Raw genomic sequence first — 20,095 nt, forward strand, 5'->3', positions numbered from 1 at the left:
TCATTGACCCATAAAATGAAACTAAAAAGCCCTAAGAGTGATGACAGAAACTACTTGCCAAAACCTGTTTCACTGCTTTTACTAAAACCTCCTATCAGAGAAACACTGAATCTTGGGGTTGGAAAAGAAGCTCAGAGGCCAGGCAATCCCATGTGTACTTGAACACAAAGCTTTTCAACAACATACTTGATGAGCAGTCACACAGCTTGTGAGAACTCCTAGTAAGGGGGCACCTGCTCTCTCCATTCTACTTCTGGACAGCTCTAGTCATTGGAAGCTTCTCCCTTATATGAAGACAAAATCTGCCTCTTTACTCTTTACTGTTCTTGACCCCTCCAAACAGAATGAGTCCAATCCCTTTCTACGTAAGCTTCTCATCTTTCCTCTTAAGTCTTCTCTCCTCCAATCTAAACATAAACAGTTCCTCCCATTGTTCTTTGTATGGCATATTCTCTAGTCCTTTGGGTTGTGATACAATAAGCAAGTGTCTGAATAGTCGAAATTGCCCTCCCTTTTCATTATGTTTTTTTGTTTCCACCTTTTCTAGTGATTTTTAAATTTCTTTCCTTTTTCCTTATGAACTTAAACAAAAAGATACTAACATAAAAAGGACAAAAAGACTGCATATGAAATCATAAATTCACATGTAGTTTTTTGAAAGTATACATTATTATTGTGCTGTAAGAAACAATGAATATGAATAATACAGAGAAACTTATTTCCTCCCACTGTTGGGCCAAAAGTGCCAGCTTCACTTTACTCCAACCTCACCACCTTCCACCCCCAAGTGACTCTTATCCTGATCCAGGCAGTAGCTTCCTTTTCAGTATGCATTGCCTAACAAGATTCCCAATCCTGAACCTGGAAGATGGGCTCTGAAGCAGACCTAACACCAGAGCACTGCTGGATGGCATCGCTGAGAACCACTTGTCTCGTTTGGATGCCTCTGGACTACGGTCTCCCCTGGACTATCCCACCATTAGTTTACATGCTAGCTACAAGGTCCTAAATGCCTCTCCACAAGAGCACTTGTATGTCATAGTGAATGTTCATTTTAAAGGGGAAGAAAAAGATGTGCCTGTGGTTGAAGGGGAAGAAGATGATGTCAATGATGAAGATACTGGGGTTGTTCATTGAGTTCAGACTTGTATCAAGTGATAAATCAGCATTTGAAGCATTGTTTGCTTCAATGTGTGAATGTCTAGTTTTACATCCAAGCTTGAGGATGAAGAATCAGATGGTCATGTTAAAAAAGAATATGATGTGGAGACACAAACTAGGACAGAGGATTAGTCCTGCATTTCATATCTACCAAGGACTGTCTCTTTTAACTATAGAAGGGCACACAACCCTGGAGTCATTATAAGGATGTTTTGTTCAGTTAGTGAGTAGCACAACTTAATATGGAGAGATATGAGTCAGTAAGAGATTATGAAGATGGGATAGAGACAGATACCACATGAAGTGTTGTCACAGTGCTTGAGGATACAAATGCTGACCATTTAAGATGACTTAATGTTGAAATAAAAATCCCCAAGTTAACAAAGGAGAGAAATTTCTGATCTTTCCACAATGAATCACCTTTTCCCCTTCTCCCAAAATGGCCTGAAACAGTTCTTTCTTTAAATGTTCTTATACTGTGGTTTTACAAGATACCACCAGCAGAAGCCTGCAATCTTTTTTTTTTTTTTTGAGGCAATTGGGATTAAGTGACTTGCCCAGGGTCACACAGCTAGTAAGTGTTAAGTGTCTGAGGCCAGATTTGAACTCAGGTCCTCCTGAATCCAGGGCCAGTGTTCTACCCAATGCGCCACCTAGTTGCCCTCTTTTTTTTTAATTAAAAGTTTCTTTTTTTTCATTTTCATTTTTTTTTTTTTGGTGGGGCAATGAGGGTTAAGTGACTTGCCCAGGGTCATACAGCTAGTAAGTGTCAAATGTCTGAGGCCGGATTTGAACTCGGGTCCTTCTGACTCCAGGGCCGGTGCTCTATCCACTGCTCCACCTAGCTGCCCACCTGTAATCTTTAATAACAGAAGTGGATTAATTCACTCCCAAAGCCTTCTTTAGTCTATCACTGACTTGAGTCCCACGCCCAGTTACAATCATCTTGGTCTATAATTCGCTCTCACTATCTTCTATAAGACTTCATGTATTATGTTTTATAGCTAGCATTTATATAACACTTTATGGTTTACAAAGCACTTTACAAATATTATCTCATTTTATCTCCACAATAATGCTGAAAGGTATTGCTATTATTGTATTTATTTTACAGATAAGCAAACTGTGGAAGACAGAGGTTAATTGACATGGCCACAGTCACACAGCTAGTAAATTTTCTGAGGCCAGATTTGAACTTAGTATTTTCTGATTCCAGGTCCAGTGCTTCATCTATTGTGTCACATAACTGTTTAAGGTTTACGTGATGCATAAAACAGAGAATCCAGAGGTATAGAAAAGAGCTGAGGGTAGGAGGATGTATATCCAGAATATTTGATCTAAGAGGCAATACTTAGTCTGTGGGAAGAAGAGACTAGGAAGACTCTAAGTCTCCTCTCTGGGCCTTTGTACCTGGGCCCCATCAAGTAACTATTCACAAGGAATATCTTTAAAAATCTGTGGCCTAATTAGTAATTTAAAGCCTTCATCTGTAAGTAGCCTATTTAACTACTCTACCACAACCTCCAGAGGAGCTTCTGACAAGCTTTTGCTATTTTTACTTTTGCCCAAAAGATGTATTATAGAACTCCAGTATGTTAAGACACATTGGCCTCAAAAGCTGTACCTTCCTTAGCTCCTATGAAGATTTAGTGAATCTGTGATGAGGTCCTCAAAATAATGCCAGTGAAAATCCTTTTATGCCTTTGTAACATCTAAATAAATAAAACTGGGTTTTATATGCTTAAAAAAAAAGAATATAGAGAATCAAGCAAAGATACATAAACTGGTACAAGCAAGTTAGCAGAACCAAGCAAACGATATGCCCCAAGGTTACAACAAAAAAATTAAAATTGATCATTGTGACCAATGTTGACCAATCTTGGCTCCAAAGGTGATAGGACAAGGCACTGCCCTCCATTCTTTACAGAGGTTTGGGACAATCATTGTGAAACAATGCCTATGACATCTGATTAAAGAAGTTCCTCTATGCTAACACCAATCCATTGAAATCTGCTCTTTGATTCTGGACATTTAACCAGCTTAAAAGTGTATAACTGGGGGGCAGCTAGGTGGTGCAATGGATAGAGCACCGGCCCTGGATTCAAGAAGACCTGAGTTCGAATCTGGCCTCAGACACTTAACACCTACTAGCTGTGTGACCCTGGGCAAGTCACTTAACCCCAATTGCCTCACACACACACACAAAAGTGTATAACTGTACTATTATCTAGTTTATGTTTCTTTATCTACAATCCCTGCATAAGATTTTGTCAAATGTATAGTTGGAACCTAATTCTATATCCTCCATATAACATTTCCCAATCTAGCTAATCTATTTTTAAAAAAACCAACAAAAACAAAGACATTCATTATGGCATTGAGGTTCTCAACCAGAGGAAGGAAAGCCTGGGAACAGTTAAAAATTTTTTTGGTATTTAAATATAATTGTCTTCCTTTGTAATATAATGTATTTATACACTTAAAAATATTATTCTGGGGCAGCTAGGTGGCACAGTGGATAAAGCACTGGCCCGGGATTCAGGAGGACCTGAGTTCAAATCCAGCCTCAGACACTTGACACTTACTAGCTGTGTGACCCTGGGAAAGTCACTTAACCCTCACTGCCCCACAAAAGAAAATAAGAAATAAAAAATAGAATAAATAAAAATAAAAATATTATTCTGAAGAGTCCATAAGCTTCATCAGACTGACAGTTAAAGGATCTGTAACTAGGTTAAACTCCAGATCTAGCATGACTTGTTTTATTTTTTTTTACAGAAACAAATGATTTATTTTAAGCACTGTAAATCCCAAATTTTGATAATTTTAGATATTAATTATAATATGAACTTTCTACAATAAGATCACAAGGCAAACATAGGAGCCATGCTACCATCTAACTTGCTACTTGTTGTTCAGTAGTTTCAGTCATGTCTTACTCTCTGTGACCACATTTGGGGTTTTCTTGGTGTAATGGAATTTATTAATTTGATCATTGACAATGCTATGCTAAGGTTTAGTAAAAATACAGCAATTCAAACAGTTAAAGAAGAGAATCCAGCTTTCCAGACCAGAATCCAGACCAGAGTCCAGAATCCAGTTTCCAACTGATGACATCTTACCACTTCAAGAAGACAAAAGAACTCAGAGACTTTATATGTTTTGTTAGTTTTTACTATCTCCTTTCAGTTATAATATACACTATCTGTAACATGTACTCTCTGCAGAGGCTCTCCCTTTGCAAGACTAATGTCAAAGTGTCGGTTCATGAGGACAAAAAAAATCGCCCCTCTGGACAAAACTTTCCTCTCTTCCTTTTCTATATTGTTGTTCACATATTATTAGTTAGCAATAGTTATTATATTATTTTTACTGTTCCGTCAAGGAAATATTTTGTTTCTTGAGGAACAAAAGGGGGGAATGTGGTAAAAAGTTTTAATGGTCGGTTAGATAATGGAGATGCCAGTTTTTTTTTTTAGGACCACCCTTTTGGGGAGGAGACCAACAGCATGAGCTACGCATGCCAGTCTGCCTGCGACGCATGCCAGATTGCCTGCTGAGCACTCGACTTCTGGGGTGCGAGCTTAAAAGGCAAGGAGAGAACGGAAGTGGGGCTTTTTTCCTGCTCCGCTGGTCTCCTGGCTGCGCTGCACAGACAGACGCAGACTGGAGTTTGACTCGGCCCGGCTCTTGGTTAACAGCACGCGCTTGACTCGGTCTCTCTCCCCAAAGGTGGCCTTTGGCTTTTGGTGAGTTTTATACGGAATATAGACTAAGGCTAACTTAAGACGATTTGTATTGTATTTCTACTTTCCTATCCTTCTAATCAACATCACCTTGTGACTACCATACAATAAAAGCTCTATCTAGAAAACCAGAAGCTTCTTCCATTTACTAGTCTGGGAGATAAATTAAGGGAAAGGTTAAGTAGGGTAGATTTATGATCTAATATCCAATTTTAGTCTCACATTGGTAAAGATATTTGAGTGGTTTGCTATTTCCTTCTCCAGCTCATTTTATGGATAAAGAAACTGAGGCAAACAGGGCTAAATGATTTGCCCAGGGTCACAGGGCTAGTAAGTGTCTGAGGCTAGATTTGAATTCAGGAAGATAAGACTAGGGCTAGATAGATTTGGGAAACAGACAGACAGACAGACAGACAGACAGACAGACAGACAGACAGACAGATAGATAGATAGATAGATAGATAATTATAAATAAAGTTCATGAGGTCACCAGGTAACAGTGTGAAGAAAATTTTAAAAGGCCCAAGACAGCCTTTTATACTCAGTTAATACACAGTTAAGGGATGATATAGATGATGAACCAGCAAAGACAACTGAAGAAACCAGATATGTAGAAGGAAAATTAACAAAGAACAGTGTCACAAAAGAACACAGAGGAGAGAATAGTGCCAATATACCATGTTTAAAAAAGATGAAAACTGGGGGCAGCTAGGTAGTGCAGTAGATAAAGCACTGGCCCTGGATTCAGGAGGACCTGAGTTCAAATCCAGCCTCAGATACTTGACACTTACTAGCTGTGTGACCCTGGGCAAGTCACTTAACCCTCACTGCCCCACCAAAAAAAAAAAAAAAAAAGGATGAAAACTGAGAACAGATCATTACTTTATCAATTGAGAGATCATTGGTAATCTTAGAAAAAGTAATTTCCATTGAAGTCAGAAGACAAATTGCAAAGGGTTAAGAATTGAGTGAAAGACCTGACACCTATCAGATTGGCTGAAATGACAAAAAAAGAAGATAATAAATGTTGGAGAAGCTGTGGGAAAATTGGAACACTAATTCATTGTTGGTGGAGCTGTGAACCGATCCAACCATTCTGGAGAGCAATTTGGAATTATGCCCAAAGGGCTATAAAGCTGTGCATACCCTTTGACCGAGCAATTCCACTTTTAGGTCTTTTTCCCAAAGAAATCATGGAAAGGGGAAAGGGACCCACATGTACAAAAATATTTATAGCTGCTCTTTACATGGTAGCAAGGAATTGGAAGTTGAGGGGGTGCCCATCAATTGGGGAATGGCTGGACAAGTTGTGGTATATGAATACAATGGAATACTATTGTGCTGTAAGAAATGATGAGCAGGAGGAGTTCAGAGAAACCTGGAGGGTCTTACATGCACTGATGATGAGTGAGATGAGCAGAACCAGAAGAACATTGTACACAGTATCATCAACATTGAGTGTTGAACTACTGTGATGGACTATATTCTTCTCACCAATGCAATGGTACAGAAGAGTTCCAGGGAACTCATGATAGAAGAGGATCTCCAAATCCAAGAAAAAAAAAAAAAAGAACTGTGGAGTATAGATGCTGATTGAACCATACTATTTCTTTTGTTTTGGGTGCTGTTGGTTTTTTTTTTTCTATTTTGAGGTTTTGCATTACTGCCCTGAATTTTTCTCTTATAAGAGGATTAATGCAGAAATAGGATTAATGTTATTATGGATATATATATATATGTGTGTGTGTGTGTGTATATATATATATATATGTGTATATAGATATATAGATATAACCTATATCAGATTACCTGCTGTCTAGGGGAGGGGGGGGAGAAAAATCTGAAATTGTAAAGCTTGTATAAACAAAAGTTGAGAACTATCTTTACATGTAACGGAAAAAAAATAAAATACCTTATATGTAAAAAAAACAAAGATAATAAATAGGAAATTTGCAAAATAAAAAAAAGAATTGAGTGAAAGAACAGGAATTAAGAGAAGTTTGACTATAAAAGAGAGATAAGACAATAATAGTTTGGGAAATGGTAAAGTCTAGTGAGATTTTTTTTTTTAAGGATTGGAATATATTTGTAGGCAACAGGGAAGGAGCTAATAAATAGGGATAGCCTAAATATTAGCGAGAGAAATGTGATGATTGTAAGCCCATCTGCCAGAGAAGATAGGAGAGGATAGGATCAAGGATACCTGTACAGAGGGGTTTGAGGGAAAAGATAATGATTTCAGTTTCAGATATGTTAAGTTTGAGATGCCTCTGGAACAACTAGATGGAAATTTCTAATAGGCAGATGGAGATGTGTAACTGGAGTTAAGATGTTGGTCTTATTAAGTAGGGTCATCCCTTTATGATAGATTGAAACAAAAGAGAATGTGGGATGAAGTGAAGGTATTTTGAGATGTAGACAAGCAGAGAAGAGGGAGTACATGATGAACCTCCTCTATTCTCTCAGTATAACATGAGAAGAAATCCTCAGTAAAGAGGGTGAGGGAGAAGATGGTATATTACCATTTTTTTCCTCCCAAGAATCACCAAAATTGGGTAGTGGTCATCAGGCCAGCCAATTCTTATGAAGTACTCTCTCATGTCCTACACACATGCTCCTGAAAGACAGCAAAACTTTCTGGTATTTATGATAAAATGATAAATAGGTGCTTTGGTAATCCTCAGCAGAGTATCACCTACTACCACTATTACCTTCTTTTTCTCACCATTAGTGGATGACTTCCGAACCGAAGGCAACTATGAATCTATATCGTCATTCTTCCAGTTCTTTCACATTAAAGAAAGAAAAAAAAGGATTCATATGTACAAAAATATTTATAGCAACTCATTTCATAGTAGCCCAAAACTGAAAACTAAGGGGGTACCCATCTATTGAGGAATGACTAAACAAATGGTGGTATATGAATGTGATGAAATATTATGCCCTAAGAAATTACAAAATGAATGGTTCCAGAGAAAACTAGGAAGAGCTCTATGAACTGATGCATAATGAAGTAAAAAGAACTAGGAGAACAATTTCTACAATTACAGCCTTTTCACTTTTCTTTCTAGAATGACAAACTTGGATTTTGTAGTTACATAGGTGTTACATGGTACTGGCAGAACAACAACATAATACTATCTCTGAAGATTCCATCAAAATTCTCTTTGTCTTCCATACTTACATAAAGCAAGTTCCAGGGTCTCCTGTTTTTACTTTGGTAGCTCTCTTGGATAACCTTTATGTAACTACTGCTTATCTGTAAGACTAGAACTGCATATATAAGGGGAATCCACCCACTCATAAGGTCATGCTGCTGCTCTCCAGAACCTTTCCTCTATCTACTTTATTGGAAGTCAGGCACTCTGGCCTCACTTGGTGGTTAAGATGTAATTTATTTAGTGGAAAGAGGGACACAAGACACATGAACACAAGATGCAAGATCACAAAAGGATGTGAAAAATTCAATTGCCTAATAAGAATTATTTGTATACCTTGTCTCCAGAACCTTCCCTCTACTTCTTTGGACCCAGTATTTTTCTAAGAGTCATATGAGATAAATGATAAGAAAGCAGGTTAAAAATATTAAAAGGGACAGAAGAAATCTTATAATTGTTAGTCTAATTCTCAAAACCAATGATCTAAGATGGAAACAGCATAAACTTTTAGAGGTATACCTTCTGTGGGTGCAAGGGAATAAATAAATGGTGCTTTTAATATTAATAACCAAAGAAGATGACTTCTCATCTTTCCTTTGGATTCTGTGTTATTACACATAAAGAAACTGAAAGGATAGAATAAACTAGGACATCTTCTATCTTCTTAACATTTTCTATGTTATGACTCCCTTTGGCAGTCAGTCTGGTGAAGCCTATGGTCCATGAGGTTCATGTCAGCTGCTCCCCGCTCCTTGTTTGTACACCCTGATTATATGAGATCATTTCCCTACCTTTCTTTTCCCTTCTCCCCTCCCCCCATATTAATTTCTCCTTTATTTTCATTCTTTTATGGGGGGGGGGGGTTAAACGGGGCAATGAGGGTTAAGTGACTTGCCCAGGGTCATACAGCTAGTAAGTTTCAAGTATCTGAGGCCAGATTTGAACTCAGGTCCTCCTGAAGCCAGGGCTGGTGCTTTATCCACTGCACCACCTAGCTGCCCCCCATTTCTATTCTTTTCTTAAAACCATCAATACACAACACAATCACTCCAATTAGACTAATTAGACTCCTTTATAACTTTTCATGATGATAGGATTCAGGGGAAACATATGTACCATCTCCTCATATTAGAATATAGACAATTTATCCTTGTTTAGTCTTTTAACATTATTTATTTCTGTTTATTTTTAATGGTATATAATATTTGAAATTCTCCACTCCTTTTTAGTGTGGTTGCTGAATTGTGTGATCTCAACTATGGCTCCTTGCTAGCTCAATTCCTTCTTTCTGGATGCTTGCAGAATGTTTTTTTCCCCCTTTGACCTGAAAGCTCTTGGTTTTAATATAATATTCCTGGAAGTTTTCATTTTGAAGTTTCTTTTGGGAGGTGACTAGCAGATTTTTATTTCCATTTTGCCCTCTGGTTCCAAAAGATGAAGGCGGTTTTCTTTTAAGATTTCTCGGAAGTATGATATCTATGCTATTTTTTTTTTTGGTCATGGCATTCAGGTTGTCCAATGATTCCTAAATTTTTTCAGCCTTCTGACTTTATTTTAATTTTTTTTTGTCTAATGGAGTCATTAGCTTCTATTTAGTCCATTTGAATTTTGAAGGAGTTTGTTGCTTAGGCAAGGTTTTTTGTATCTCTTGTTAATATCTTTTCCACTTTCTTCTTCCACTGCTTTCCTTTCTTTTTCAATATTTTCCTCTAGTGCTCTTATTTCACTGATTAAAACATTTTTAAACTCCTTTTTAATGTCTAGTTTCATCTCTTCCTGGAATGAATTTTTGCCTAAGCTTTTTTGGTTTTTTGAGGTTTTGCTTGTAGATATTTTGGAGTCATTTTCTTCTTTTGGGATTGTATCTTGAATGTCCCTGTTACCATAACAGTTTTTCATGGTGAGATTTTTGCTTGTTTCTCTGTTCATTCTTTTAGCCTATTTTCTGACTTGACGTTAGGGCCAGGCTTTTGCTCTTCTGTAGGGATGGGATGGATGGTCTTGGGGTATTGAATTTTGTGCTATCCTAGAATTCCAAGGACAGCTCAGGGTGAGGATCTGCAAGTTTTCAGGTGCTCCCAAAATCAGACCCATTTCAGACCCACAGCAATGTCTGATCATTGCCCTACTGTTCTGAGCTCTGCAAGTTCCTGACCTGCATTTGGGTCTAAGTAACAAGAGACTAAAGCTAGACAGAGCCCTTTTAGCCAGCTAGGAAGCTCTGGTTCTATGGGACAGATCTGTAGGCTTTTCTTTTGTCTGGGATTGCTACACTTGGCATTCCTCTGCAGGCTTCAGACTGGGCTGTAAGCTGTAAATAAGACTCTATTTGCTTCTAAGCTTTTTCCTTTCAAGCTAGGATCTTTGGCAGCTTCTTACCCCTGAGCACAGGTCCCCTTCTGAAGTTTGCCCTGGATCTTTGAACTGGAACTGTGAGAGTCAGAATTGCCAGTTAGCACCTATCCCCACAGAGGTGCCTTGGTGTGAATGACACCTCCTCTTGCTCCCCATTTCTACTGAAGGCACCACAGTCCTTCCAGTCACCCATGTTGACAATCTTGGAGTCAATAAGATTGATTATTCCTTCTCCTTCAACCTCCATATCCAATCAATTCCCAAGCTGTCAATTTGACCTCTTACTTTTATCCCTTTTTTATAACTCACACAGTCTCTATCCTACTTCAGGTGCTTATTACCCCTTGCCTATACTATTGCAATAGCCTCCTAATTAGTTTCTCCAGTCACTTCCCTGCCCAACCTATCAACTATGTAGCTACCAAATTGATATTCCTAAAACACAGATTTCACCAGTACTGCTGGAGTAACCAGTAAGTTCCTGTGTGAACTCAATCTAAATAGTGATATATTGAATTCATGAAGATTAGTTTGGGTTAAGAATGGGAGACCTTAGAGGCAAGAAGATGATCTAGATCATGGGTTCCTAGTGTCCAAAGAAACTGTGCAATGAAGGATAGATTTCAGGGGGTCCGAGAACTTGAATGTGAGAAAAAAATTACATCTTTATTTTCATTAGCTTCTAACAGACATTTAGAATTTCCTTCAGTTATTTAAAAACATGCTGAGTCCAAAGGCTTCACCTAACTCCCAAAAGGGTCCATGACACAAAAAGATTAAGAACCCCTGATCTAGATACATGAAAAGTGATGAGTGACTGGGACTAGTGAAAAGGATGGGTAGAGGGAATTCCCTGAATGAGCAAACTCCTTCTACCAGTGGAGGTCAGCACTTTCTCAGCAACTTACAATCTTTGATAGTTGCCTAGAGCATAGAGATCATGTTTTAGAGAGATGGTACTTGAACCCAGATCTTCAGGTTTCCAAGACCCCCAACCTCTATCCATTGTACCACCCTGGCTTTGGGAGTAAGAATAGGTCAACATTTAGTGTGCCTTCTAAAGAATCAAAAAGCAAAACAAAACAAAACAAAAACACACACCAAAAAAACAAAAACAAAGAACAAAAAAACCTTGGTAACACAATGGATGGAGAAGCCTCTCTCTACTCCAGTCCAACCTCCACTCATCCATCAGTGATCCTAAATCAGATCCATCCCCATCGCACTCACCCCCTACTCAAGAAACTCTAGTGGTTCCCTGGCACCTCCAGGATCAAATACAAATACTCTGGCATTCAAAGCCCTTCACAACCTAGCCCCCTCCCACCTTTCTAATCTTCTCACACCCCAACAGATACTCTTGGACCCGGCCACACTGGCCTCCTAGCTCTTCCTCAAATCCTGGCTGTCTCCCATGCCTGGCACGCCCTCTCTTCTTCCATTCCCCTCCAAATTCTAGTGCCTTCCCTCCGTTAATTATTTACAATTTATCCAATTTGCTTTCAACTGGAATCTAAATTCCAAATTAGCTCGTCTGTGCCTAGGTGTTGTAAACTCCTCGAGGGCAGGGACACGGCTTTCACCTCTTTTTGTATCACCCAGGCTTAGCAAAAAAGTGGGAGTTTAATTAAAGTTTACTGACTATTGAAAGGATGAGCAAAAAGGCTGTCAAGCCTCAAAAGAAAGGTGAAGGATGGCGGCCCCCACACCCTCAGCTCCCTCGGCTGCAGCAGGGCGTGAGTCAGTATGGTTTGTGATGGTCTCCCGCAGGGGCGTGGAGAGGCTTCGAGGGGCTCTCCCCGCCCCATTCCACGCCCCATGGCAGGCAGACCACACTGACCTCGGGCCCCTCGTGACACAATCACCCAGACACGCGCAAGCGCGAACGCAGAGCGTACTTTACCTCCAAAACGATGCTTGCTCAGACACCAACAGAGGACTGATTGCACCTGCCGCGCCGTTTCCGCTTCTGGAGCTTTCGGCCGAAATGGATTCTGGGAAACTTCAACTCTGAGGGATTCTGGGAAATGTAGTCTCAGCTGGACCATCTCTTGATAGAAATGATTTGCGGGGAATCGAGAGTTTACAATAGGGCCAATGCGTGCTTTGTACATTTATCCTAAGTGTAAGGTTTTATTTGAAGGAGGTACAGAGTTGTGGGAAGGTATTCCTGTGTGTCTGTGTATCTGAGTGTCAGTGATGGTTGGGGAAACGGAGGGATGGGGGGGGGGGAGGGGGCGGGGAGGGAATGTTGTATTCTAACCAAAGATTCCATTCCAAAAGATCCAAAGATCTTGGAATACACTATTCCAAATGGCAAAAGCACCGAACAAGTTTGGAGAGGGTAATGATAGTGACGTACAAAAGGAAAAGAAGAGCCAATGACGCATTTTTAAAAGACATAAACAATGATCCCCTCATTTTAGCTGTCAATTCAATGGTTCTTCTGCTTTAAGTTTTTTTAACCATCTCTTTGATTTGGGGGGTTACTATCTTGGTGTTTCGCTACGGGCTTTTGTTTTGTTACTTTCACGGTTTGTTTGTTTGTTTGGATTGTTGGGGGCTTTTTTACTGGTGTACCCAATTCATGGATCCCTTCTTTTAAAGTGTTTAGGGGTATAAACTTTCCCTTGAGAATTGCTTTCACTGTAGTCCAAAGTTCTTGTACATTATATATTAATAGATGAATTTTTCTGCAAGACTCAATTAAACAAACATTTAAGGGTAAACCGTGTACACAGACTATAAATAATATAGGAAAATACAAAGTTTAGGTAATACATGATCCCTCATGAAACTCAGTTTATTAAGGGGGATTGCCAACCTTTTGGGGAGGGGGAGGGGTCCCTTCACTTTCAGTAAAGGAAGTCCTAGAAGTACATTCATTCATTAAATGAATTTTAAAGTAAATCCAGTCAATTTCAGAAGTAAATTCTAGAATCTACCACACAAATGCACATAAGAAATTTTAAGCCATTAATAATTTTCAAAAGGATAATAGAGTATTTACGAACTATTCTTTGTATCCCCTTTTCAAAGTTTCTCATATTCAGGGGGTATATATATCCCACATTGGGAACCCCAGTCTACAAGGAGGATAACATATACATAGATAACTATAAAAATATTATATATTAAATTCATTTAAAAATATACAAAATAAATTGCTAAGTGAAATTTGAGATATGATATGCAATTAGATGGACTTCCCATTGATTGAGTCCAACCCATGTTGTATAGGCATTATAAAAAACAATAAAGTGGATTTAGAATTAAATAGAAGTAGGAAAGTAGACTAGATAGCACTCTAAAAACTGTTTTTTTTTTAAATCCCAAGCTATTCTGTGACAGCAAGACCTACTTTTTTTTTCTTTTTTTAGTGAGGCAATTGGGGTTAAGTGACTTGCCCAGGTTCACACAGCTAGTAAGTGTCAAGTGTCTGAGGCCGGATTTGAACTCAGGTACTCCTGACTCCAGGGCCGGTGCTTTATCCACTGTGCCACCTAGCTGCCCCTAAGACCTACTTTTTAAAAGTACACTGATGGGGGAGGCTAGGTGGCGCAGTGGATAAAGCACCGGCCCTGGATTCAGGAGTACCTGAGTTCAAATCCGGCCTCAGACACTTGACACTTACTAGCTGTGTGACCATGGGCAAGTCACTTAACCCCCATTGCCCTGAAAAAAAAAAAAGTACACTGATGCCTTTTTTTGGGTCTTTTTTTTTTTCCGAATAGAATTTTATCTTCCAAAATATATGTAAAAACAAAATTTTAACATCATTTTTTTAAAAACTTTGTGTTCCAACTTCTCTTCCCCGCTCCATTCCCACCCCCCCACCCACAAGAACTCAAGCAATTCAAAATAAGCTATGCATGAGTAGTCATGGAAAAATTCCCATATTAGCTAGTTGTGAGAGAAAATAGTCAAAAACCCCAAAACTTCAGATTAAGGAATTGTCAAAGAGGAAATGAAAAAAAAAATTTTTTTTTTTTGGTGGGACAATGGGGGTTAAGTGACTTGCCCAGGGTCACACAGCTAGTAGGTGTCAAGTGTCTGAGGCCGGATTTGAACTCAGGTACTCCTGATTCCAGGGCTGGTGCTCTATCCACTGCGCCAGAAAAAAAAAATTTAATGTGTTTCCATCTGTTTTCAGATACTATCAGCTCTTTTTCTGCAGATGGGCTGCAATCTTCATAAGTCTTTCAGGGTTATATTGGATCCTTGCTGAAAATAACCACATGCTTCCCAGCAGATCATCCCCCACTATCGCTGTTATTTTGTATACAGCACATTTCACTCTGCTTCAGTTCATGTAGGTATCCTGTTCATCATAACCTTTATATAGTACCTTAAGCTTGACAGAGAATTTTCTTCATAAAAGCCCAGCAAAGTAGGTACCATATGTTTTGCCATTATAATCAATCATCATAACTATTTCCCTCCATCCCACTCCCTTCCCATGACATTTACTCTATCTTCTTTTTACCTGTTCCTTCTCAGAGGTGTTTTACTTCTGACTATCCTCTCCCTCACTCTGCACTCCCTTTTATTGTCTTTCCTTCCTTATCCTCTTCCCCTCCTATCCTGCAGGGTTAAATAGATTGCTCCTCCCAATTGGATATGAAAGCTATTCCCTCCATGAGCCCACTCCAATGAGATCAGGGTCCCTGAGCTAATTCTGTGTTCTAAATTTTTCTTCCTCCCTCCCTCCCTCCTCAACCCTCCCTATGAGATCAAGCAATTCAATATGTCATACTGGTGTAGTAATGCAGAACATCTTCATCTTCCTTGAAAGTGTTTTGCTTTTTACTGCTCTCTCCCCCAATCTGCCCTCTCCTCCTTCCCTTCTTTCCCCTCTTTTCTCCCTCCCCGCCCAGGGCAAAAATATATTACTATACCTACTTGAGTATGTATGTTAGTCCTTCTTTGAGCCAATTCTGATGATATTAAGGTTCACTCACTCCCCAACTCCTTCCCCCTCTTCTGCTCTCCTCTATAAGCTTTCTTCTTGTTTCCTTCATGTGAACTACCTCTCCCCAGACCATCTCTCCCCTTCTCCCTCCCCCAGTTTATTCCTCCTACAATTCAACCCTGTTTTGATGATGTCATCATGCATTAGATAGGTGGCACAGTGGACAAAGCACCAGCCCTGGACCCAAGAGGCCCCAAGCCCAAATCTATCCCTAGACATAAGACATCCCACCCTTTCTGCCCTACAAAGAACAAAACATAAATGCTTTACAGATATCATCCCTTCACATTCAGTTCAGCCCTGTCTTCTGTGAATTTCTTACTGAGATAGTTCTTATGATTTCAAAGTATTATCTTCCCATGTAGGAATGTAAAGAGTTTGATCTTTTAATATCCCTCATGAAGCCTTTTTCCTTTTTACCTTTGCATGCTTCTCCAGCATCTTGTATTTGAAAGTCAAATTTTCTATTCAGTTCAGGTCTTTCCATCACAAATGCTTGAAAGCCCTCTTTCTCATTGAAATCCCATTTTTGCCTCTGAAAAATTATACTCAGTTTTGCTGGGTACGTGATTTTTGGCTGAAGTCCCAGTTCCTTTGCCCTCTGGAATATCATATTCCATGCCCTTCAGTCCTTTAATGTAGAAGCTGCTAGATCTTGCTTTATCCTTATTGGAGCTCCACAGTATTTGAATTCCTTTTTTCTAGCTGCTTGCAGTATTTTCTCCTTGACCTGGGAGTTCTGGAATTTGGCTATAATATTTCTGGAGGTTTTTCTTTTGGGAATCTCTTTCAGGAGATGATCAGTGGATTCTTTCAATTTCTATTTTAGCTTCTTCTAGAATATCAGGACAATTTTCCCTCACAATCTCTTAGAGGATGGTAACTAAGCTTTTGTTTTGGTAGTGGTTTTCAGGTAGTCCATTGATTTTCAAATTATTTCTCCTAGATTTATTTTCTAGGTCAGCTGTTTTTCCAAGGAGATATTTCACATTGCCCTCTATTTTTTCATTCAATTGGAGTTGCTTTACTGTGTCTTGGTTTCTCATAAGGTCACTAGCTTCCATTTGTTCAATCCTAATTCTTAGGCAGTTATTTTCATCAGACAGTTTTTTAATCTCCTTTTCCATTTGGCTTTTCAAACTGTTGACTTTTTTCTCATGACTCTCCTGCATCACTCTCATTTCCCTTTCCATTCTTTCCTCCTTTTCTCTACATCTTCTTTCTATTTCTCCTACTTTCTCTTCAAAGTCCCTTTTGAGAGCCTCCATGGCCTGAGACCAGTTCATATTTTTCTTGGAAGCTTTGGATATTGGAGCTTTGACCCTGTTATTATCTTCTTCTTCTGAGTTTGTATTATGGTCTACCTTACCCCCAAAGAAGTTTTCGATGGTCTTCTGCTTTCTCTGCCTACTCATCCTGGCTTACTATTTCTTGGCTTTTAACTCCTTCTTAAAGTGTGGTGCTGCTTCCAGGACATACTGTTCAAGCTACAGCGTGGCCTGGGGGATGGTTGGGCTTCTTCTCAGCATGCCTGGCCTTGCTTTCATTTGATTTTAAACTCTCCACTGGGGGGTGGGGTGGGGGGCTGCTTCTCGGCTCCACTCCTGTTCTCAGCTTCAGAGGGTCCCAGGTGTTTTGGGTTGAGGGGGGAGGCAGGCTTTAATCTCACCTGGCCTGTTCTCAGGTCTGGAGATAACCTCAGGCCTACTTTACTAAGCAACCAACCAGAAAAGCTTTCTGTGGTTCTCAGTTTCCGATGAGACTGCTCCCCTGCTCCCCTCCCCCACCTAGGTCTCCCGCTGCTCAGGATTTCTTCCTGGTTGCCCGCTGGGGTGGGACAGTCGAATCCTTCCCCCCAGTCCACTGGTACCCCTGCACTTACCCCCCCAGGCCAGCTGTTCAGTCCGACCGTGCTCTCAGTTCCAGAAGACGCCGGTGCTACAGCCGATTAAGAGGCAGTGGGGCAAATTCCTTTGGCGGGCATCTGGTGTGTCAGCCCAATTGCAGGGTTAGGCTTTATTCGTGGCCCAGCATGGCCCCCTGAAATCTATCTATAGCTGGAGAAAACTCTCAGCCCATATTTTTGTGTTTTTCTGGCCCAAGGGTTCTTTTATTGCTATTTTTTGGGTGATTGTATCAGGAACCCTGTGGGTTTAATGTCTTTCCTCCTCCATCTTGGCTCTGCCCCCACATTGATGCCTTTTAAAAACCATAGTTACTTTACAATATAACCTCCTCCCCACTATCACCATCCAACCAAAAAAGGGGCAATTAAACTGTGCAATCATAAAAAAGGGGAAAGGACTTACATGTACAAACATATTTATAGCAGCTCTTTTTGTGGCAAAATCACTGGATGGATGTTGCCTCAGACGAACTGGGACTTGGAAAAGACCTTAGTTTAAAAAGGTCAAGGTTCCCCACTGCATCCAGGGCTGTCTCTAATCAGATCTATATCCTGCCACTGAAGCCTGATGGCTCGGGAGGAGAGAGGGAGGCTGATAATGCTACACAGCACTGTCTCACTTAAATCCAATTCACTTGCAAGTGATGACATCACCTTCCTAATGTCACTGGTTCTCTTTTTTAAAGAATTAATTGTTATTTGAGGTTTTTATGACCCCATCTTTTGGCTAGAATTTAAAAAAAAACCTTGGTGTGCACTGGCCTGGGGCTCCACAAAGGGCATGGTGCTCTACCCACTGGTTGTAGCCCTTGCCATGGAGCTGGCACCTCACGTCATCACCACTCGCCGATGCCTACATGGGCCTGGCAAAATTATGATGATTGGAAGCCTAGTGAGGGCAGTCATGTGACTGTCAGAGCAGGCAGCCAATTGGTTGGGGGCTGCTGGGGTTTGCTGGGAGGGGGAAGGAGAATTAGCCATTCTAGCTGGAAGCTGGAAGGCGACAGGAGTGGGGCTGTGTATTCTCAGCTGATTCCTGGGTGCAGGTATTTTTTCAGGCTATATAATTTCCCTTTCCCCATTTTATTTCCTTTCCCTTGATCCTACTGATCCTGTTTGTGTTTGTGTTTTGTTTTTTTAAGTTCGTTCTTGTTAAAATAAATCCTGTTCTGTTTTGAGGGAGGCTGCCGGTCTCCTTCCTTGCCCCAATATTGTGGCAAGCCACTTAGCTAACACTCCCCAATTAAAAATTGGTCCCCACAGTTTTTGGCGAGCCAGCCAGGAGTTGATTAACCTATTGAATGTCTTTAACCCACCCCCCCTCCCCCTTATTTGGCCATGAGCCAACTAACCTGGGGGACCTTCTTGCCCCTCCTCCACTGCCCCCTTAGGCAAACTCCCTTGCTCTTAAAAAACCTTAGCGTTTATCTTGCTGGTCAGAGAAAAGCCGGTTCATTTTGAACTGCACCATGATTGAATATTTGGCTCCCCCCTTGTGTATTCTAATTGGCACATTTTGGGACAGCATATTGTCCCGATTTAAACTATTGGCCTGCTCAATACTTATTCATGGCATTGCTGGTTTCCTCCTCACAAACACAGTAAAAAATCTTTGGAACAATGGTATGGGAGAGTTTATCTCTCCCACTGAGCACATATACAATATTACTGGAAGCATTACAACTAAATTCGAACTTTACTGTACTACTATAATTATAACTCAAATAACAATTCATTCTTTATACTTTGAGAATGAAGGATAAACAACAACATCTGAAAGAGATCATAAAAAAAGAGGAAAAGACCTATTTGTACGAAAATATTTATATAAAAATTTGAAACTGAAGGAATGCCCATCAATTGGGAAATGGCTGAACAAGTTGTGGTATATTAATGTAATGGAATAACATTGTGCTATAAGAAATGATGAGCAGGAAGATTTCAGAAAAACCTGGAAAGACTTATATGAACTGATGCAAAGTGAAATGAGCAGTACCACAAGAACATGGTACACAGTAACAGCAACATTGTGTAAAGATCAACTATAGGGGGCAGCTAGGTGGCGCAGTGGATAAAGCATCAGCCCTGGATTCAGTAGGACCTGAGTTCAAATCTGGCCTCAAACACTTGACACTTACTAGCTGTGCGACCCTGGGCAAGTCACTTACCCCTCATTGCCCTGCAAAAAAAAAATCAACTATAATAGACTTAGCTCTTCTCAGCAATACAGTGATCTGAGACAATTGCAAAGGACTCACAATGGAAAATGCTATCCACATCCAGAGAAAGAACTGATAGAGTTTGAATGCAGATTAAAGCATACTAGTTTCATTTTATTTTTTTTCATGTTTTTTTCCTTTTGGTCTGTTTCTCCTTTCACAACATGAATAATATGGAAATATGTTTTACATGATTGTATATATATAACCTATATCAAATTGTTTACTCTTTTGGGGAGGAGGAGGAAAAAAGAAAATTTGGAACTCAAAATTTTTAAATGAATATTAAAAATTGTCTTTACAAATAATTGGAAAAATAAAATTTTGTTTAAAAATAAAATAGAATAAAAACAAAAATAGAATTAGTGATTTGTCATTGGGTAGATTATACTTATTCTGTTTTCCCCCAAACAGCAGAATAAAGATTATAGAAGCCAGATTAACTTCTATTTTAAAATTATAATTTTCCTCTGGCTTGAAGTACATTTTTCTTTTGCCTTTTTTTCCATCAAATTGTATACTACTTTCTAAAATATGTAGAGAACTGAGACAAATTCACAAGAATATGAGTCATTCCC

General features: G+C 39.7%; 1 protein-coding gene and 1 pseudogene across 1 annotated transcript in view; one reads left to right on the forward strand and one right to left on the reverse strand.

Moving 5' to 3' along the window:
* The window catches only part of LOC122742905 (zinc finger protein 2-like), a 32,110-nt gene extending 19,732 nt beyond the window's left edge, over positions 1-12,378 (reverse strand). Inside the window, exon 1 of the transcript XR_006354958.1 lies at positions 12,324-12,378. The gene's annotated coding sequence lies outside the window, so the exon portion shown is untranslated. The remainder of the gene's footprint in view (positions 1-12,323) is intronic.
* On the forward strand, positions 190-1,366 carry LOC122739282 (annotated as a pseudogene).
* Positions 12,379-20,095: the final 7,717 nt, after the last annotated feature.

This window comes from Dromiciops gliroides, chromosome 2 (genome assembly GCF_019393635.1).
Source record: "Dromiciops gliroides isolate mDroGli1 chromosome 2, mDroGli1.pri, whole genome shotgun sequence".
Classification (NCBI taxonomy): Eukaryota; Metazoa; Chordata; class Mammalia; order Microbiotheria; family Microbiotheriidae; genus Dromiciops; species Dromiciops gliroides.